General features: G+C 28.3%; 1 protein-coding gene and 1 long non-coding RNA gene across 9 annotated transcripts in view; one reads left to right on the top strand and one right to left on the bottom strand.

Moving 5' to 3' along the window:
• Positions 1 to 5811, bottom strand: part of LOC111625412 — a 120868-nt gene extending 115057 nt beyond the window's left edge. The window contains exon 1 of the long non-coding RNA XR_002756723.1: positions 5461 to 5811. This is a non-coding gene — a long non-coding RNA (uncharacterized LOC111625412). The remainder of the gene's footprint in view (positions 1 to 5460) is intronic.
• The window catches only part of LOC111625411 (class A basic helix-loop-helix protein 15-like), a 98105-nt gene that overhangs the window by 19577 nt on the left and 59728 nt on the right, over positions 1 to 18800 (top strand). For 3 of the 8 annotated variants that reach the window (XM_023368548.1, XM_023368553.1, XM_023368554.1), the window contains one exon: positions 6985 to 7049. The exons of 2 other annotated variants lie outside the window; for them this stretch is intronic. The gene's annotated coding sequence lies outside the window, so the exon portion shown is untranslated. Of the gene's footprint in view, positions 1 to 6984; positions 7050 to 9544; positions 9619 to 13370; positions 13977 to 18800 lie in introns of those variants that run through there. 3 more of the 8 variants (XR_002756721.1, XR_002756722.1, XM_023368550.1) reach the window with 2 other exon arrangements.

Consider the following 18800-nt stretch of genomic DNA (forward strand, 5'->3'; position numbering starts at 1 on the left):
GATACATATTAATTAAAAATCTCCAATCACTGCATACTTTCAAGTAGAAAGCCATAAAAGCAACCGAAGCCAAATTGTTCCACGTTTACTCGCATCTACTTATGCCAACTTTCAGCAATCTTGGATTGAAGACCTTGGAAATTTATACCAATTTACTGCAGTACATAAAAGTTTAATGGTTGTCACGAACTGGATCTAATGTGTGACGAGATTCCAGGGTCAGAGAACTAATTAATAAAACTATAGTTTATACTATCTTTCTAACCAATTTAATTTTTATTCTAACTTATTAGCACTCTTCTAGAAATAATATAATATTCAAATGAACATTTCTGTAAAAGATATTTTGGAAGGAGTTCTAAATAAAAACGATTTTCAATTTGCCTTCAACATGTAAAATACAGAATGTATCATCTCCGAAAGAAAAATTTAGTCTAACATTTATTTCTTGTTTAATAATAAGGCTTGAATTCATTTATAATCTTTATTTGGTGTATTGTGAGAATAATTTAGACTTATCTTGCTAAGTTAATTAATGTACTATAATCAGACCTTTCATCTATAGATAAGTACGATAATCATGCGAATTATTGTAGCAGCATTATCTTGATATATTTAACATTTGCATCTTGTAAGTTAAGAGATTATTTTTAATTAAAAAATTTTTTTTTATATTAGTATCTTTATATTCTACATAATTTATAGACTATGGCTATAATGAAAAATAATAAAAATAAAGAAATTAAAGATTTTATTATGATATTGATATTTAGTTAGACAAGTATACTTATTAAATATCGATACGACAAAAGTTCAAAGCGTATAATTTAAACCTTGAATGTAGAAATCCAATGCAATAAATGCTGTGAAATTTTAAGACTGTATAAAAGTGAATGTAATAATAAACTTCTTCGTAGATTAGTTCTCCAAGTAATGCGTGAAAAGCTTTAAAAAAGGTGTGAAAACTTTTTAATTAAATTTTGGTTTCTACTAACCACTATCCGACACGAAGGTAAGCAAGTTTCATGTCACTAACATGAATATTTCAATATTTGATGTATCATCATAGACTATTTACCTTGAAATTACCTCATCGTAACGATTGATAGTTATCAATAATGAAAATATCCGATAATTACAAGTAATTCTGAGTAGATCTATCATGACATGTAATAGATAAGATATAGGAAACGCCTCATGCGTGAAGAACAACCAAAAAGAGCTTCTTAAAACAAGTTAAACAATGCCTTAGGTATGTTCCAAGTGTAGGAAATTATAAGCTCTGTAAAAATATATTTTTTGATCATCATTATTTTCTCAATTAAAAGCTATATAATCATATTTTAAGCTTTGTTATGAAAAATATATTAATTAAATTGTTTATTTCATTTAATTTACACTTAAATTTGCATTTATTAAAGTTTAATTTAAAATATTTTACTGTATTTATAATTTTTATAGCCAAAATGAATAAAAAATAAGTATTGGAATTTAAGTTCTTTTCTAAGAGAAAAGCTATCATTTATTTCTTTATATTTACTACGTATTTATTTATTAATATCCGTTTATAGAGATTTTTTCCGTTGTTTTTGAACCTAGAAACAATAGGAACATTAAATTTTTAGCCAGTGTTCTAATACAGGTATTATATAAAAGTCTATTTTGGTGTATTAGAATTTCTGTTTTCAATTCTTGAATTGATAATATATATGTTACCGCTAAAGCTCGAAATCCGTTAATGTGTACATTACCTAGCTAATCTGCAGATTAACTAGGGTGATCCGTTAAAGCTGCGAAAATTGTTCAATTTCTCAAATTACCTAAGTAATTTGCAGAGTATCTAGGTAATCTGCACATTAACGGCTTCCGTATCGTTAAAGTNATCCTTTATATTCTTTCCTATAATCTAAATATCTTTATAAAAAAATAAGCGCATTTTCTTTTTGAAATATTAATTTTTTTTTGCTTTACACGTAAATTTATTTACGTGTAAAGCAAAAAAATTTATTTAATTCTTGTTTTTGAATAATTTCGATAATGATAATGCGGAAGAAACAAGCGTTGTTTATTTAAATGTGAACAATTGTCACAGATCGTTAGTTAATTGGGTAGAGAGAAAGAGAGTAAAAGCTAATCACTACAAAACAAAACTGAAAATTATTTCACACTTCACTCAACTTGATTGGCAAAAGAATTAGTATAGTGTTTAATGAGAGAATCTAAGGAAAATTTTCATTTTGTTTTTATTTTTTACTCAAATAATTTCCTCTTAAAAACTAATAAAATAATCTTGCTATATTGAAAACAATTTTATATCGACCGCTATATTTTATTTACAAAATTTTTCTTCTTCTTTTAATCAGTGGGCGAAATTCATTTTGATAATCTCATTTATCAACACAAGATAATATTACGTCATTGAAGCATCTACCTTCTGTTTTCCGTAGAGCAAACCCCAGGTGGCCCGGGCTGAACAAAGAGACGAGTAAAAGAGCAGCCACGAAAGATATTAGAGCTCGGTGTCAGTAAACGTGACAACATAATTGAGATTTTAGTTTCGACCAACAACAGGATATTTCATTCACTATTTCTCCTCTAGATGTCGCCAGAAGTAGCAACTGGCTCATTTACTTTGAAAAGGGCACCTTTAATGATCTGCATTTTAAATGTATTCCATATTTATGCCTTCAAAGCTAATATTTTTTCACCCGTTTATTAAATTTCATAATCCTTCTGACAAGAAAAGGAAGAATTAGATATAAAACACGAACACTATCATCTGCCTGAGTATATATTCAAGTAACTATGTTAATTCCGAATGCGTAGTTATTTTTAAAACATTGTATACATAAATTCGTGTTAATGTAAGTATATTTACTACACGTAGGAACAGTCATGATTTAATATTTGCTTGTTTCATTCGTCGCGGCCATTCCGAGCATTTAATTCTAATTATAGGGCGTTTACCACAATTAATTACAAAATAATGGAAACCGAATGTCAACGTGCCTGACCAAAACAATGCATTATTAAAAATCTGTGCACACGTTCATATTTCTAAATGTAATTTTTGCTCTTTCCTCATGAAAGTTTATTTTGAAAAAAAAAAAAAAACTACATTTGTAGATACTGTCTCTTCGGCTTATTAAGGGATTCGAGTAGATACAAGGAAGGAAATGCAGTCTTTTAAAATAACTTTTTGCTATCTCAGTTGAGACTCCACCCACTCTTAGCTCCGAAATGCCTCTCACGTCTAAGACTCATGTGGCATTATCTTGTTGTTTGATATAGCTCAAGTACAACACTGATAATTACAGGTACTAGCTCCGTCTCACTCCGTAATTCTCGGGGCAGCAGTCAGGTGTCGTTCACTAACGGTGTCAGACTAACCAATGGTGCTATTCTCTAACACATTCTTTCTCACCGTCTAAAGTAACGAACGCTTTTTAGTTTAATAACGATCCTCTTACTTGCACGTTCAAAAATAAAATCAAAATTGCGTGTTACGTGCCGTATTAGAATCGTAGATATTTATCATGTCGGACAAGTGCTGCACGCGAGAATAATGCCAATTATTAATAATTATATTGTGAATTGTAGTTTAAACGAATTGTTTGTCTCGATGCACAAACTTAATCATCGGGAAGGTCATAATATTATTATCGGAATATACGAGCACAAGTTATCGAGATATCCGTGTTTTAAGTGTCCTTTTTTTTTTGTTGTTCACGCAACTATACGATTGGTTGGTGAAGCGTGTTGTGCCGGTAACGGAAAAGTACGTGAATTACCTATGACTGTAAGACATTATTGTACCGTGACATTCCCGTCGAGTGATGTGGCTACGCCATCTAATTGTTCCAGATCGGATGAATTGCCTGCTGCATCATTTTTAATAACTGCATAAAATATACTTAAATCATATAAATTCTCGATTTTTACATTTTTCGGACGGTCATTATATTAATTTTCAAAAATGTTTTAAGTCCTATTCTTAATTACTCACGAATTATTTAATTTTACGTACTCACCTTTCTGTGTAAATTGAAGAAGTCCCTTCTAAGCTCTAGTGATAGTTGACATTAAAAGGACGCATAGAACACTCAACGGAAATCAACTCTTTATAGAGACTTAGAAATATACTGTACAGTACGTTGCTTTAATCCTTTTCTTCGGTTGCCAGTATGGCAGTTTGTCACGCATATAATGTGTGTAAAATTCTGAGAAGTCACTTTATATCGTGACGAATTGTAACGAAAGATCTGAAAAGTTTTCCATTTCCTAGAAGTTATTGATCGTCTCTAAAAATGTTCCGAAATTTTCTTCCGGTTTTTTAAAGATTTTTTACATTCTCATTGCTTGCGCCTCATTTACTTAGGGTGAATGAACATCAAAAACATCCAAAAGATAAATGAGCATAAAAGTCTCATCTTATATAAATCGGTTTGAGAAGTTTGTAAATTTATCGAGATCATAAGGTTATCAAAAGTTGAAGTATTTATCGCTCTATACATAGATTTGTACATGGTTATAGGTTTATACAAGTTATACAGGGCTATAAAGTATAGGTTTATAAACCGATTTATTATGCTGCAATAAGTGATGATGTAAATACATTTTAGTAAAATAGACGATTCCCAGTTTCTAAATTAATTTTTCTTTAAACAGTTATAAAGTCAATATCCTATCACATTTTTTGAATAGATGTTGTATCCAATAAACCATTAGATACTAGTTCATAGAAACAATACAAATTAATTCAGGTATTCCTTAATAAATGAATAGAAGGAATTGTAATAACTCATATAAATATATGAATATATATCACAAATGAATATATGAATAGAATTATATTAGCAAGTTAAAACAGATATTCAAGTTAAATTAACAGTTGAGTAATTTCTAAAAGCAATATGATATATGGACAATGTTTACTACTTAATCACCAATGCAGTACATGCTGCGACCGTAAATCGTTCTTTTCTAGACAAAAACCATGTTAAATTCAGTTAAACCAATATATTAAAGAATCGTACAAACTTCTACAGACACAAGAGCAATAAATCTGTGTAGAAAAAAAAAAAACTATAAAGCACTGTCACCGACCTGACTAGGCATTTGACAGGTTTGTAATGAGTGAATGTCCCGTATCTATTTTACGAAATATTTATCCTCGCGGCAAAATTTTAAAAAATGATCATTTTTATGATCGTTTCAATAAATTTTTTTTAATTTATCGAAATGATTTAAAATTTACACCTTTCGCCGCCAGTTGGTCGAAAGGCGCAAGAGCAATTATACGGAAGCGACAATTTCTTACGCAACTAACGACCTCTCTCGACATTTATAGTAACTATTTTCTAAATTTTTAAGTTCGGTTCGAAACGTTTTAAAGAAAACAAGAAAAAGTTATTTTATAAATTTCTAAAATTCAAAAAATATTTGGAAAGAAACGCTTACCTTTCGGATCAAAGTACTTTAATATAGAGTAAATCCGAAGGATAGAGAAACATCATCAAGAAAAAGCAATTGGTGTGGTGTCTTTTTGTGTAGCGAGGCCAGCGGGCGTGTCTGCGGATGGAAATGCTATCTCCAGATATGGACACCCATTCATCATTGTCACTTTGCATCCATTAGAAGCTCCTGCTGATTTACATTATAACCAACGTCGTCTTCTTTCTCCAACAACTAACTTTCTACTAACACAGTACATATTTTTTTCCCCCTTTTTTTTTATCAGATGCAAGACAAATTAAATTCTTCTTTTTTAAGTTTAACTAGATGTAGATTTTTTTCTAATACTTTCTTATTGCTTGGACTGACAATCAGCGAAGTCTCTTATTCCGATATAAATTTAAATATTAAATTAATGATTAAGAAAGGTGAGTGTAAAGTAAGCTGCAATAACCAGTGACAAGTGAGTCTTGCCACTGGATATCCATACTAATTAATGTTTCAACTTGTTACCTTCTGTTTACAACGTGGCTCAATACCACTGTTGGATATAGTGTAAAACTTTTATACGATGGCTTCTGTCTTAGATTCGAATAAACTGTTCATCCTTCATTTACTTTTACAATTAGATTTCAATCGATAAATATCCTTAAAGCAACATTTCATTCTAAATCATTGCTGACTCTCTTTAAACATTAAGGTTATACAGTAGAAGACTTTAAATATTATACAGTAAATTCACTTATGAAATATTTAATTTTATAATAATACTAATTTTATTTAAACTTACAAAATTAAAATATAAATATTAACTTTTAAAACAATAATCTATTGAAAAATTTTGGTTTTAATTGTAGAAAAACTTAATAATTTTACTTAATTGATTAATATTTATTTAAAGCCAAGTTTAAATATAATTATAAAAGGAAAATAATGATAACGATAAGATCGTTTTACGAACTTTTAAAGTTTCTAAATACGTACTCCAATTATAAAAATTGTACTAAAGATAAACTCCTTACGCGAAATAAATAAAAATGACTTCAAAGGACATTAAACTTTACATTAATTAAAACTGTCTTTTATAAAGTAAAAGATCAATAAAGGTATGTAAACATTTTGTTAAAATAGTTCTTTTCGCATTTATTGAAAAATATGTCGTTTAGTCCATTGGGAAACATTTATACAACCAATTTGAAATGTTCTAATCGAATTATTAGGGGAGACCGGGGCAAGATCGGCATGTTAAGCTTTACTTAAATTTTGTGTAATAAATACTGCTGTAAACTGAAAAAAAAGCTTTGCATATTGTCTATTGGAATGTTACCTTACTATAGAACTGGTTAAAATCAGTNACAAGAAGTAAAAGTAATAATATATAATTGCTACATTTTAATTTTATTATCTTAAATTAGAAAATGGTTTTTATAGTTTTTACTTAAATTGTACGATAAAATTGTTTTAAATTTTAAACATAATTAAGTTTTTTTTATAAATAAATTAATGAAATATCTTTTACACTTTTTAAAGGTTACATCGGTCTTGGATGTATTACGATATCGAAAATAAATCATTGAGTTAATTCTTAAACTAAGGTGAGTAGTTCTTTTCGTAACGAATAGTTAATTAATTATTTTTTGTTTATTAAAATTATGCAAATTAAGTGTAAAGAGAATAAATAAGCAGTAGAATAAAGCGGAGTCTATCGCGAATAACATTGGCTGGAGTTTATGGAATTGCTTCACTGCACAATATATGTAGCATGCAATGTAACAATAATTACAGGAGTGTAAATTTAACTAATTTTACTCCTTTACTACACGGATTATTATTACATAAAAGTCTGTATAAAGCCCGAAGGAAGAACAGAAAGATATTTATGGCCGAGGGGATACTTTTTGTAGAGTCCTTTTATTAAATTTTTAGTAAACTTGGAAACGACAAAGAATACAAAATAGAATTAAGATGTTTCCTTCGGCTTAAGGCAATCGATTGTATGATAGAAGGGATGAGAAACACCAAAGAAGAATATCGGGACTAAGTTCGGTGTGTCTAGATTCTTGTGCCGGAAGGTGATAACATGACTGAATTTAGTTCTGGTTTGTTATTCTATCCTCTTCGGTTGTTGTGCAAAAGGTCGAAGGACGTCAGCATCGAAGAGTCAGCGTCTCATTAGGACGTCTGGCGCTCGCAGATAAACTAGGAACCATCTCATGCTTTGTTATTGACTTTGTCTTCCTGTCGGCTTTCTTCCTTTGATTGGATCAAAACAACATGCACGATACACTTTGCGTGTTTTGCTTATCAATGTGATCCAAATTAGAATTTTTGAAGTGAGTACAATACTTCAATGGTTTATATGTATATATGCTTTTTACGGCTTTCTTATGTGTTGGATTTAATGACAGATTAGCGCTAAGCTTTGTAACGTGTACTTGATTTATGTCTTCCTTCAATGTATTAGCTATCTTAAAGATATTTATCCCTATCTAATTTTATAATTAATGTTTTTTTTTATAATTTTATAACAAGAAATTGATTGTTTTTTTCTTATATTTGATTAAGATAAATAAGTTTTCGAGTTTTACTAGTTTTTGTCAGTGATATAATGTCCTCTCTTTTTGATGTATTGTTTTATCATTGATTAAAAGATTCATCTTAAACTGATTGGAGGATTACATCATAGTGGTCTAAACATATTTCTGTCAAAGCGTTGTTTGATTTTAATATTGGCGATAAGTTTCTCATTATAAAGATGCTAATTAGATCCTTATTAGAGTACATCTAATAGGCATCTTTCATGCATGATATCGTTCGTTAATCCTAATCGTAAGTGTTAGAGACCGGCTTAATCCTCACATCTGGATCCTTGTTTAATATGGAAATTATTTGGTTCATAAATTCACTAAGGCAATGATTTATCATCTTCCTGAAGTGGATACAATGATTTTAAAACAACTTTTTTTTCGTAATTATCTTACTATGTTAATTAACAATATACGAAGATTAAATGAAAGTTGTAAATATATAAATATAATTTTTACAATGTTAAAGAATAGAATTATTNTAAGGCAATGATTTATCATCTTCCTGAAGTGGATACAATGATTTTAAAACAACTTTTTTTTCGTAATTATCTTACTATGTTAATTAACAATATACGACTGAAATATACGTTTTACAATTAATTTTTTATATCTGAGTTTTAATACAAAGAAAAAAAATTACAGAAATTACTGTGTTAAGTTAGAATTATTTGTAATTTAAAATCCTTGTTAATTTATATATTAATAATTATTTCTATATTAATTTTAATAAATAAAAAAATATATATTTTGCCCACGTAAATCTTTTCGCTTATCAAAAATTTTGATATTTGCTAAACACTCGTGGACTTGAACTCTGATAGAAAAGGCAAATTTACTTATCATTTCAATGTAGCCTAAGTAAATGCATTTACGTCTGAAAGCGGTTGCTACTGAAAGAATATAGGAATATTTCACTTTATTTATTGTTATTTTTTGTATTTATTTAACACTAAAACTAATTCGTGAAAGTTCCTATGAACTATTGTTTAATAATTAAGAGAATTTAAATAGCTTAATATTAGTATTTTATATCATGGAAACACTTAGAAGAGTTGCAAAATAAATAGTTTAATATTTAATAATTTAATTAGATCTACGTTAAAATAATTAATGGAGATATAATTAGCTGATAGATTATTATTAACCTTACAACGAAGTGGGGCACTGTACGATGGCGACATCTAGCGCAGAAAAAAATGATTAAAAGATAAAACATTTAAATATGTCATTAGTTACATATTTGCATATAAGTTAATTATTCATTATTCAGTTTTATTTTTAATAAATATAATGATTTTTTCTGATTTTATGTGATTGCAACGCAACACGTGGCATAACAAGAAGTAAAAGTAATAATATATAATTGCTACATTTTAATTTTATTATCTTAAATTAGAAAATGGTTTTTATAGTTTTTACTTAAATTGTACGATAAAATTGTTTTAAATTTTAAACATAATTAAGTTTTTTTTATAAATAAATTAATGAAATATCTTTTACACTTTTTAAAGGTTACATCGGTCTTGGATGTATTACGATATCGAAAATAAATCATTGAGTTAATTCTTAAACTAAGGTGAGTAGTTCTTTTCGTAACGAATAGTTAATTAATTATTTTTTGTTTATTAAAATTATGCAAATTAAGTGTAAAGAGAATAAATAAGCAGTAGAATAAAGCGGAGTCTATCGCGAATAACATTGGCTGGAGTTTATGGAATTGCTTCACTGCACAATATATGTAGCATGCAATGTAACAATAATTACAGGAGTGTAAATTTAACTAATTTTACTCCTTTACTACACGGATTATTATTACATAAAAGTCTGTATAAAGCCCGAAGGAAGAACAGAAAGATATTTATGGCCGAGGGGATACTTTTTGTAGAGTCCTTTTATTAAATTTTTAGTAAACTTGGAAACGACAAAGAATACAAAATAGAATTAAGATGTTTCCTTCGGCTTAAGGCAATCGATTGTATGATAGAAGGGATGAGAAACACCAAAGAAGAATATCGGGACTAAGTTCGGTGTGTCTAGATTCTTGTGCCGGAAGGTGATAACATGACTGAATTTAGTTCTGGTTTGTTATTCTATCCTCTTCGGTTGTTGTGCAAAAGGTCGAAGGACGTCAGCATCGAAGAGTCAGCGTCTCATTAGGACGTCTGGCGCTCGCAGATAAACTAGGAACCATCTCATGCTTTGTTATTGACTTTGTCTTCCTGTCGGCTTTCTTCCTTTGATTGGATCAAAACAACATGCACGATACACTTTGCGTGTTTTGCTTATCAATGTGATCCAAATTAGAATTTTTGAAGTGAGTACAATACTTCAATGGTTTATATGTATATATGCTTTTTACGGCTTTCTTATGTGTTGGATTTAATGACAGATTAGCGCTAAGCTTTGTAACGTGTACTTGATTTATGTCTTCCTTCAATGTATTAGCTATCTTAAAGATATTTATCCCTATCTAATTTTATAATTAATGTTTTTTTTTTATAATTTTATAACAAGAAATTGATTGTTTTTTTCTTATATTTGATTAAGATAAATAAGTTTTCGAGTTTTACTAGTTTTTGTCAGTGATATAATGTCCTCTCTTTTTGATGTATTGTTTTATCATTGATTAAAAGATTCATCTTAAACTGATTGGAGGATTACATCATAGTGGTCTAAACATATTTCTGTCAAAGCGTTGTTTGATTTTAATATTGGCGATAAGTTTCTCATTATAAAGATGCTAATTAGATCCTTATTAGAGTACATCTAATAGGCATCTTTCATGCATGATATCGTTCGTTAATCCTAATCGTAAGTGTTAGAGACCGGCTTAATCCTCACATCTGGATCCTTGTTTAATATGGAAATTATTTGGTTCATAAATTCACTAAGGCAATGATTTATCATCTTCCTGAAGTGGATACAATGATTTTAAAACAACTTTTTTTTCGTAATTATCTTACTATGTTAATTAACAATATACGAAGATTAAATGAAAGTTGTAAATATATAAATATAATTTTTACAATGTTAAAGAATAGAATTATTATTCACTTTAATCTAGTATCTTACTTTCATTTAATTAAATATTACGATATGAGAAATAATAAATATGTTATCAGTTGTGTTAAATATGCGAAACTATTAATAATGTTTGTATGAGATGTGTTATTGAATCTATTATATTGAAATTCGTCTGAGAATTTATTTTATTTTACTCTTTAAAAAAATTTAATATGTCTTATTATTATTATTAATAATAATAATGATAAAAACTACGTAAAAATTTTGAAATCATTAATTATATTCCGCTAATTATTAATAGTAAAGTATTAATTATTTACGTATTGATGAAAGAGAAATATTTAAGAAAGTACTTTGAATTTTATTTTTAGAATCTTTCTACTAGTTAATTTTTTCTATTTTATATTTGGCATAATTATCTTGAATAATGTAAATTTTAAATTCATTTCGATGCCTTTACGACTGGGGTTTTATTAACAGATACGTAGGAAGTTATTTAAATTAATGATTTTGTTTGTTTTCTATGTGACTAATCATTTACACTAATCATATCAACAAGAAGAATTTAAAAGTTTTGATAAGAATGTCGTAAAAAATACTTGATTAAAAAGAATTCATTTTTCTTTTTTAATTTAGAAAATTTTGAATGTTCTGGACTTTGGTTTATTTATATTTAAAATGCTTTCTAATTTTTGTATTCGCAATAAATAATATTTTTTTTATTTGTATAGTTACAAGAAAAATGTAGAGAGCCAACATTGTAATTTAATTATTAAGAAGGTGGTTGAATCTTTATTGATTAATATCGATTGACGTAACAAAAATGACTTATTAGTTTAGACAGGCGATGAGAAAATTGAAGAATATCTTATGTAAAATTTAAAATGGTCCAATTAGCTATTTCTTGTTCGGTAATACCGATTAACGATTAGCTGTCAGTCATAATAGAAAATCACCTTTGATATTTTTAGTGGTCTTAGAATTCCACAGTTTCTCAATTCGATTTCCGATCCTCCGCCTATCCTCCGAGAAGATAAATAAAAACATTGTCGACTATAAAGTAATAAAGTTCAATTACGGGGTAAAAAATAGAAGACATGAAAAACTACAACTTTGTTTACAACATGTTAGAACACATTATAAGAAGAGAGAATGTTTTAATTCTTTCAGACTAGACACCTTTTTTCATCCTGTCAATTAATGTGACAGATGAATGAGGTCAATCGGATTTATTGACATTGGACGCAGTCTCCTCACGAATCGTACGATTTCCTACCCTAATCTCTATAGACTCGCATCACCACCTATCTTGACTCTCTATAAAGAAACTGATTTATTAAAACTGATTACACTCCGCCAAACGTTACCATTTTCATTAAATTGCAATTTATACAATATAAAAGAAGGAAACATTCTTTTATTAACCTGTAGAATGGGTAATGACCATGATGCAGATGGTTAATTTATAATAATTATTATAATTTCTACTACTATAACATCCCTTCGGATGCATTATTCAGACAAATTTGATCACGGAGATTACTTTTAATGCCTTATACATAAAAAAGTAACAGTAAAAATGGATGTTTTTCTCAATTTTTTCCGTCTGTAATCGCATTTCTCTGTTAAGCTGTTATATCCTGTAATATAAGCCAATATATATCTATATAAGAATCTTCTGCTTTTGATATTTTTTGATTCTCGTAATTAAAGAAAATTATTGAATAATTTATAAAACATTCAAAGAAATTTCTAAATTATTCACTAATTTTAATTTAAAATACGATTGTCAACCGTATAAGTATTCGATTTTAATAAATAATTTCCAATTTATTCTTTAATTAAATAATCAATTATATTTAAAATAAAAAAATGTGAAAATAACTTTGTAATCAGATGAAACATAAAAGATACATCCGTAGGGAGACTAAACATAAGTATAGAGAGCAATTAGTTATCTTCCGTCAGAAATGTTATAAGATGTGAAGGGGGACCATTCTAAGGAAAATCTTTTACGTCGATAAACATTCCCATCCTTAATGAGAACATTCTTGAAACATCACTTCCCATTATTGATGAACCGTCTTATTCTAGTCAAAAAAAGGAAAATGCGTAAGAATCGAAATGTATAGGCCTATATACATATTTAGAAACGCATGTTTGTATGTAAATAAATAATATATATTACATATAAAGGCACCTTTATATTTTTTATCGATATTAAATATGCGAATACACTTTTCAATTTTCAAAATATATGAATGTTTTACGTGAAAATTGATTTGGAAACCATTATTGCCTTAGGTTACCTCAGCTTTGTGAATTTTCGAGGAATAAAGCACATCGGCCTCTCTTTCTATATTGCATCCCTCCGGGACTGTAATATATCTGTGTGATGTCGCACCATGTCAGGATGACTACAGAGTAAATCCTTCTTGCACTATGCCACATGTAAGTTTCCTGAAGGGTAGACTGTGTAGCAGTTTGAATCTTACAGTTCTGATATCTGTTATATTCTTATCTCAGATGACAATTTGAGTAATATATATTTATATACACAAGTTATAAAATTTTAAAATTGTTCGGTCAGAGCTGGCATCTCGTATAATCGAGATATGTAATTTAACTTTATTATTTATTAGATAATTAAATAAAAGTTATTTTAATGTCATTAAAGTTTCTTTCTTTTAAACGAATGAAATTTAAACTGTAGATTTTCGTCAGTTTTCTTGAAGTCAACCAAACTATTGCATCAAATTTTTTTCTATTTTTGTCACGGGAATGATTGATCATTTTTTGATTCGGATAATGTTTAAAAAGGAAATTTTTCTTTATTGTTTAAAATTTTTTACTTTAAAGTCCAGGCATTTCGGTATAGACTACATAAAGAAGATTGGTTATTGTGTAGTATCCGTCGGTATCGACTACAATATATCATTTATTACTGCGTTTGTGCGTTAGCTTTACCATAAAGCTCAGGAGATAATCTTCCTTGTAATCAGAGAGGAAAGCAATCGCTTTCAAACCACACACAAACAAGAGAAAATAGAAAAATGGCAGAGAATAGATGGTTTTGCAAGACTCAGAATTTTCTGTCGGTTTTGCTCAGCTATGGAAGGAGAAATGTTGTCATATGCTGGAACTCCAAATACAATTACCTTCAACTGTCAGTGGTCTCGGGGTTGGTGTGGTTGCTAAGCAACGGACGGATACTTCAGGTGAAGTGTGGAGGAGGAAGGTGTGCGCTCCCAACGACCTCCGTCGATAGAACTGTCGACTACAGTTTCTACGCTCCGTTAAAATATAAGACAGGAGAAATTTGCTTTTTCACGCTCTAAACTTTACTAGTTTATTCATCCTCTTTTATTTATAGATATTCGTAAGTATCGAGAATATTATGGAAAGAATTCTCGATTTTATTTCGAGCCATAAATACTCAGCTAGAAAAAAAATCACCGTCATATCTTAAGGAAAAAAAATTAAACTTTGTTAAACTAAAGCAAATTATCGCTTCAATGGCAGTAAATGACTAAAAGCGTCTTGTTGTATATTGTGATAGGCTATTTCGCACCTTAATTGAAATTCCAGAAGCCATTAACCTACCTATTGATACCGACACTTTAAAATAGTTATTGTCTTTCTAGGCTTTAGTTTGTTTTCGTTCCTTTTCAAGTTTTGCCGAGTTTACTTCTGACAAGATTAAACATTAACTTTGGACAAATCTTATGAGAGAGGACGAACAATGGGATTTGCTACAATCTTACTATTTTTTTCTTCTTGTTGATGACTAAATATACTTTCGATTAAACTCGGTACCCTAATAACTTTTCTTAAATGGAGTGTTTTTTTATGAAATCATTTAATCTCTTTTTACTCTGTAACAGTTTTATTTGATTATTGATCATCTCGGATATAATATCTTTTCGTTTAGATAAGTGCTGAAAATAGAATATATTATTCGATTAATAGTGATAAGCATTTACTAGAATAATTTATTATACCAGATGTAAAAAAAATAAACCAAATAATTTAATTTTTAAAGATAACTATAGTAATGAAAATCTTGTATTAAATATGAAATATTATAGTTTATTGTATTTCTAATACATATATATTGTTATAGAAAGGAATTAACAAAATAGATGAATAACTGAAATTTTTATTAGATACTTAGAAGACTAAGAGTTGTAAATCAAATATCAATAGTTTTCATCTTTGTTGTAATGGAGGTTAGTGGTTGAACCCGTAGTCCACTCACCACCTTCCTAATACTATTGACTGCCTAATCCTTTGCTTAATCCCTTCGGAATTTGTTGTCTGACAAGCACCTTGTTTATTTTCTTCTATTCGATTAATTATAAATAGGTTTTTAAATAGTCATTACTTACAATAAGAGATCATCTCTAAATAAGCCAAACAACCCCTTCAAAAAAACAATTCATACAATAATTTTCTTTCCTAGATAGATCTAAAAAATGCAAGTAAATTCAGACGAATTTCTAATAAGATTAAAACGAAAGCTTTGTTTTTAAAATGATTAATTCAAAATTTAAAAGCCTTTTTCCATAAATATATTTTAATTATTTATAAGTTTCCAAAGCGGATCGAAAGAAAAAAAAAATGTATTTGAGGAAAGATAACCAAATTTCAGACTTAATTAATAAAAATATAGGTTTAGTCATATCTTATTATCGTCTAAAAGTAGAGTACTTATCGTCATCGTTATAGAAGAATTAAATTAAATTACTTATAAGCGAACTACATCTAGAATAGCCATTACTAGTACCTTTTATAGCAAACACATGGAGGATTTACAAAAGAATACTGCAAACGAGTATACTAAATAACAGGAAACATTAAATAGTGTATTCGGAATTTCCTAGACAACAATTCGTCATTGAAGTAACGAGAGTGCTTTAGATGTGTCGTTCTACCAACATGTACTGCACTGGCAAAATGCAGATGCAGGCGACAGTCAGTCGCTTTGCCAGATGTGATATAGACGGACATACAATTACTATAGACTATAAATTAGTCTGCTAATCGCAAATATACTATTAAATTAAATCTTGATTCTCCCAATGAATAGCGATATTTAACTCTAATTGCGTTCTAGGTTCAATATTCTAAATCCGTTAAGTTTGTGCGCATTATAATCCAATTTTTATCCGTGAGTACTCTCAAAACTTATTTTAACATTTCTTGAAGATTTGTTATTTTAAGAATTAATTTTTTAAAGAATGAAGTTTCTTACTTTGAAACTTTAATAGTAAAAAAAATAATTTACTTCTGTACTAAATAACTGGGAAATTTATATATTTTGCACTCAATAAGATGATTTAAGAGGCTCAATTCGATTGTTTACATTCAGTCTGTTTATCTGTATGCCTACGTCTTTTAATTACATGCATGAGGTATAGAGGTTAATCAGAATTTCTGAAATTTTCCTTGTTTAAATAATTTACTATACTGTATCTCTAGGTCTATAATGTGCGCCAGGGAATAATTTATGGATATAATATGAAGTCTTTATAATAATAACCGATTAACAAATTGTCTATGCTTTAATTTTATATGAAAATTTCTATTAAAAGAACTTAGTCTATATTAATCGAATGAAATGTTTTTTTTTTATCCTTTCCGTAATTTACATTAAATTTATTTTCAATAATCAAGTAATCTATAGTTTATTAGAAAAGTCTAATTGTTTACACTTAGTAGCAATGATGATAATGGAGTTTAATTAAATATCGTAAAAAGTGATGATTTTCTAATTAATAGGCATCTATTGTGAGCAATATTTTGTTCTATAGTAAAAAAGGGAAACTAAAGATACCATCTTGCTTAATAGCTCGACAAATAAATTTATCTTATCGATAACTTTAACAAGTGGTACACCAGATGTTTCAATAGAAAACTACAGACTTGTTCTCAACATTGTTTTTTTTTTCTTTGTTCTTCCTTATATTACTATTTTATGACCGAAACTCAAGCAATAATTGAGCTTTAACTATAAAATTAATAATTATCAGCATTGGTATAAGAGAATTGCTTTTAGCCATTAACATTCGATAGAGCAAAACTTTTAATACCATTGAAAATATTCCGTAAATTTGTCAATTTAAATTTCAATTCGATTAATTTTCTCAATATAAAAGTTTATAATTAACTTATAAAATTGTATGTTTCTGTAATTTGATAGTTATAATTTTTCGAGTTTATTCGTAAAGTATATTAATACTTCAAAAACTTTGCGAAACTCAAGGGCATACGCTGATAAGACAAATAGATTTAATTCGATTTGAGCTATAATTTACAGGCTGTTGGATACATTGCATTAGTTACTTATCAGTCATTCACATGTCGAATTTATTAATAAAAGTTTTAACGCAAAATACGATTTTGTAATTTTAGATAGTTCTAAGTCAAAAACCTACGATTTGAATATGTCAATGAACTCGAAATTGTCATCTTAATAAATTTAGCCACATAACAAGATTTTCTAAACGAAATTAGTACTGATCTATTTTATTACAACAAAAAAAAAAAACTAATTAATTAGTTACTAGTAGGTGGGAAATTGAAGTTTTTGTAGACTCAGTGTATCGCTACTACTCCACACGTCGTGTGAAACATCATTTACCTGATGTTAGCAGGAAATAAAATGTAACCACATGTTCTCGGCACGTGAATAAGTGGAAAAAAATATTTTCCTTCTTATATGTTCTCCAACACTCCGTAAACTGAAGCTCGTCACTCCCAAGGGACGTAATGTGATTTATTTTGATATGAGTAAAAAATTTTCTTGGTAAAAAATATATCGTTGATTTAAAAAGTTTGTAGATCACTCTTACATGAAAAATGTAATAAAATGTTTCAAATCATATATAACAATAAAGCAACACAAAGCTAATACTGAGTAAATCTATAGTAGATCATGTAAAGAGTTCTGTTTGTTGGTTAGAGCGATATTCTATAAAATAAAATTTATTAAATTTAAGAATAGATATATAAACATATAAGAAATATACATGTAGATGCGTAAAGTAAGTAATTTAATTCTTCCCCCCTTGTAAAATTTTCTCTAGAACCACAGATTGACTTTGGAATTACGTTAGATTAGATAATATTTTGATAGGAGAAATAAGCCTATTTTGAATTTATATATGTAACGAAATTTTAATAAAATGTATACAGAATTGTTCGATAAGAAAATATTCGTCACATGTAATTTTCTTTTGATTCTGCATATGCACCAAGCAGGTTTTCTATCATTTCAACAGGCATTATGATCGAATATTTTTCAGTTGGAAGTGATATTTGCCGGAAATAAGTGACGCCACCGGAAAAAGAATACATCGAATACATTTGCTTCTTGTCTAAACAAAAACTAGTTACAGAATGACGTCAAAAGAACATTGTTCAATTTCTTGCATTTTTCTATTTTCGACATTAAATTTTTTTTTTTTGTATGGATTGTATCAAATATCAAAAAGTCGTCTTTTTTTAAAGAAAATTTTAAGATAAAAAAAATAAATCCTATCTTTTGTATTAAATTCAGTTTTATTTTATACAGAAATATTATCGATAATAGGGTATCTAGATGAAAATATTGATATAGCCTACAGAAAATGGACAAAAATAGCACGTTGGACTTCGATTATCTTGAATAGTGTCAATGAAGTAAAGCTGTAGTTTGATAGGATGAATCCTTTAAAATTAGTTCAATGTGCA

This window comes from Centruroides sculpturatus, unplaced genomic scaffold, assembly GCF_000671375.1.
Source record: "Centruroides sculpturatus isolate CEXI.00-Female unplaced genomic scaffold, Cexi_2.0 scaffold420, whole genome shotgun sequence".
Classification (NCBI taxonomy): domain Eukaryota; kingdom Metazoa; phylum Arthropoda; class Arachnida; order Scorpiones; family Buthidae; genus Centruroides; species Centruroides sculpturatus.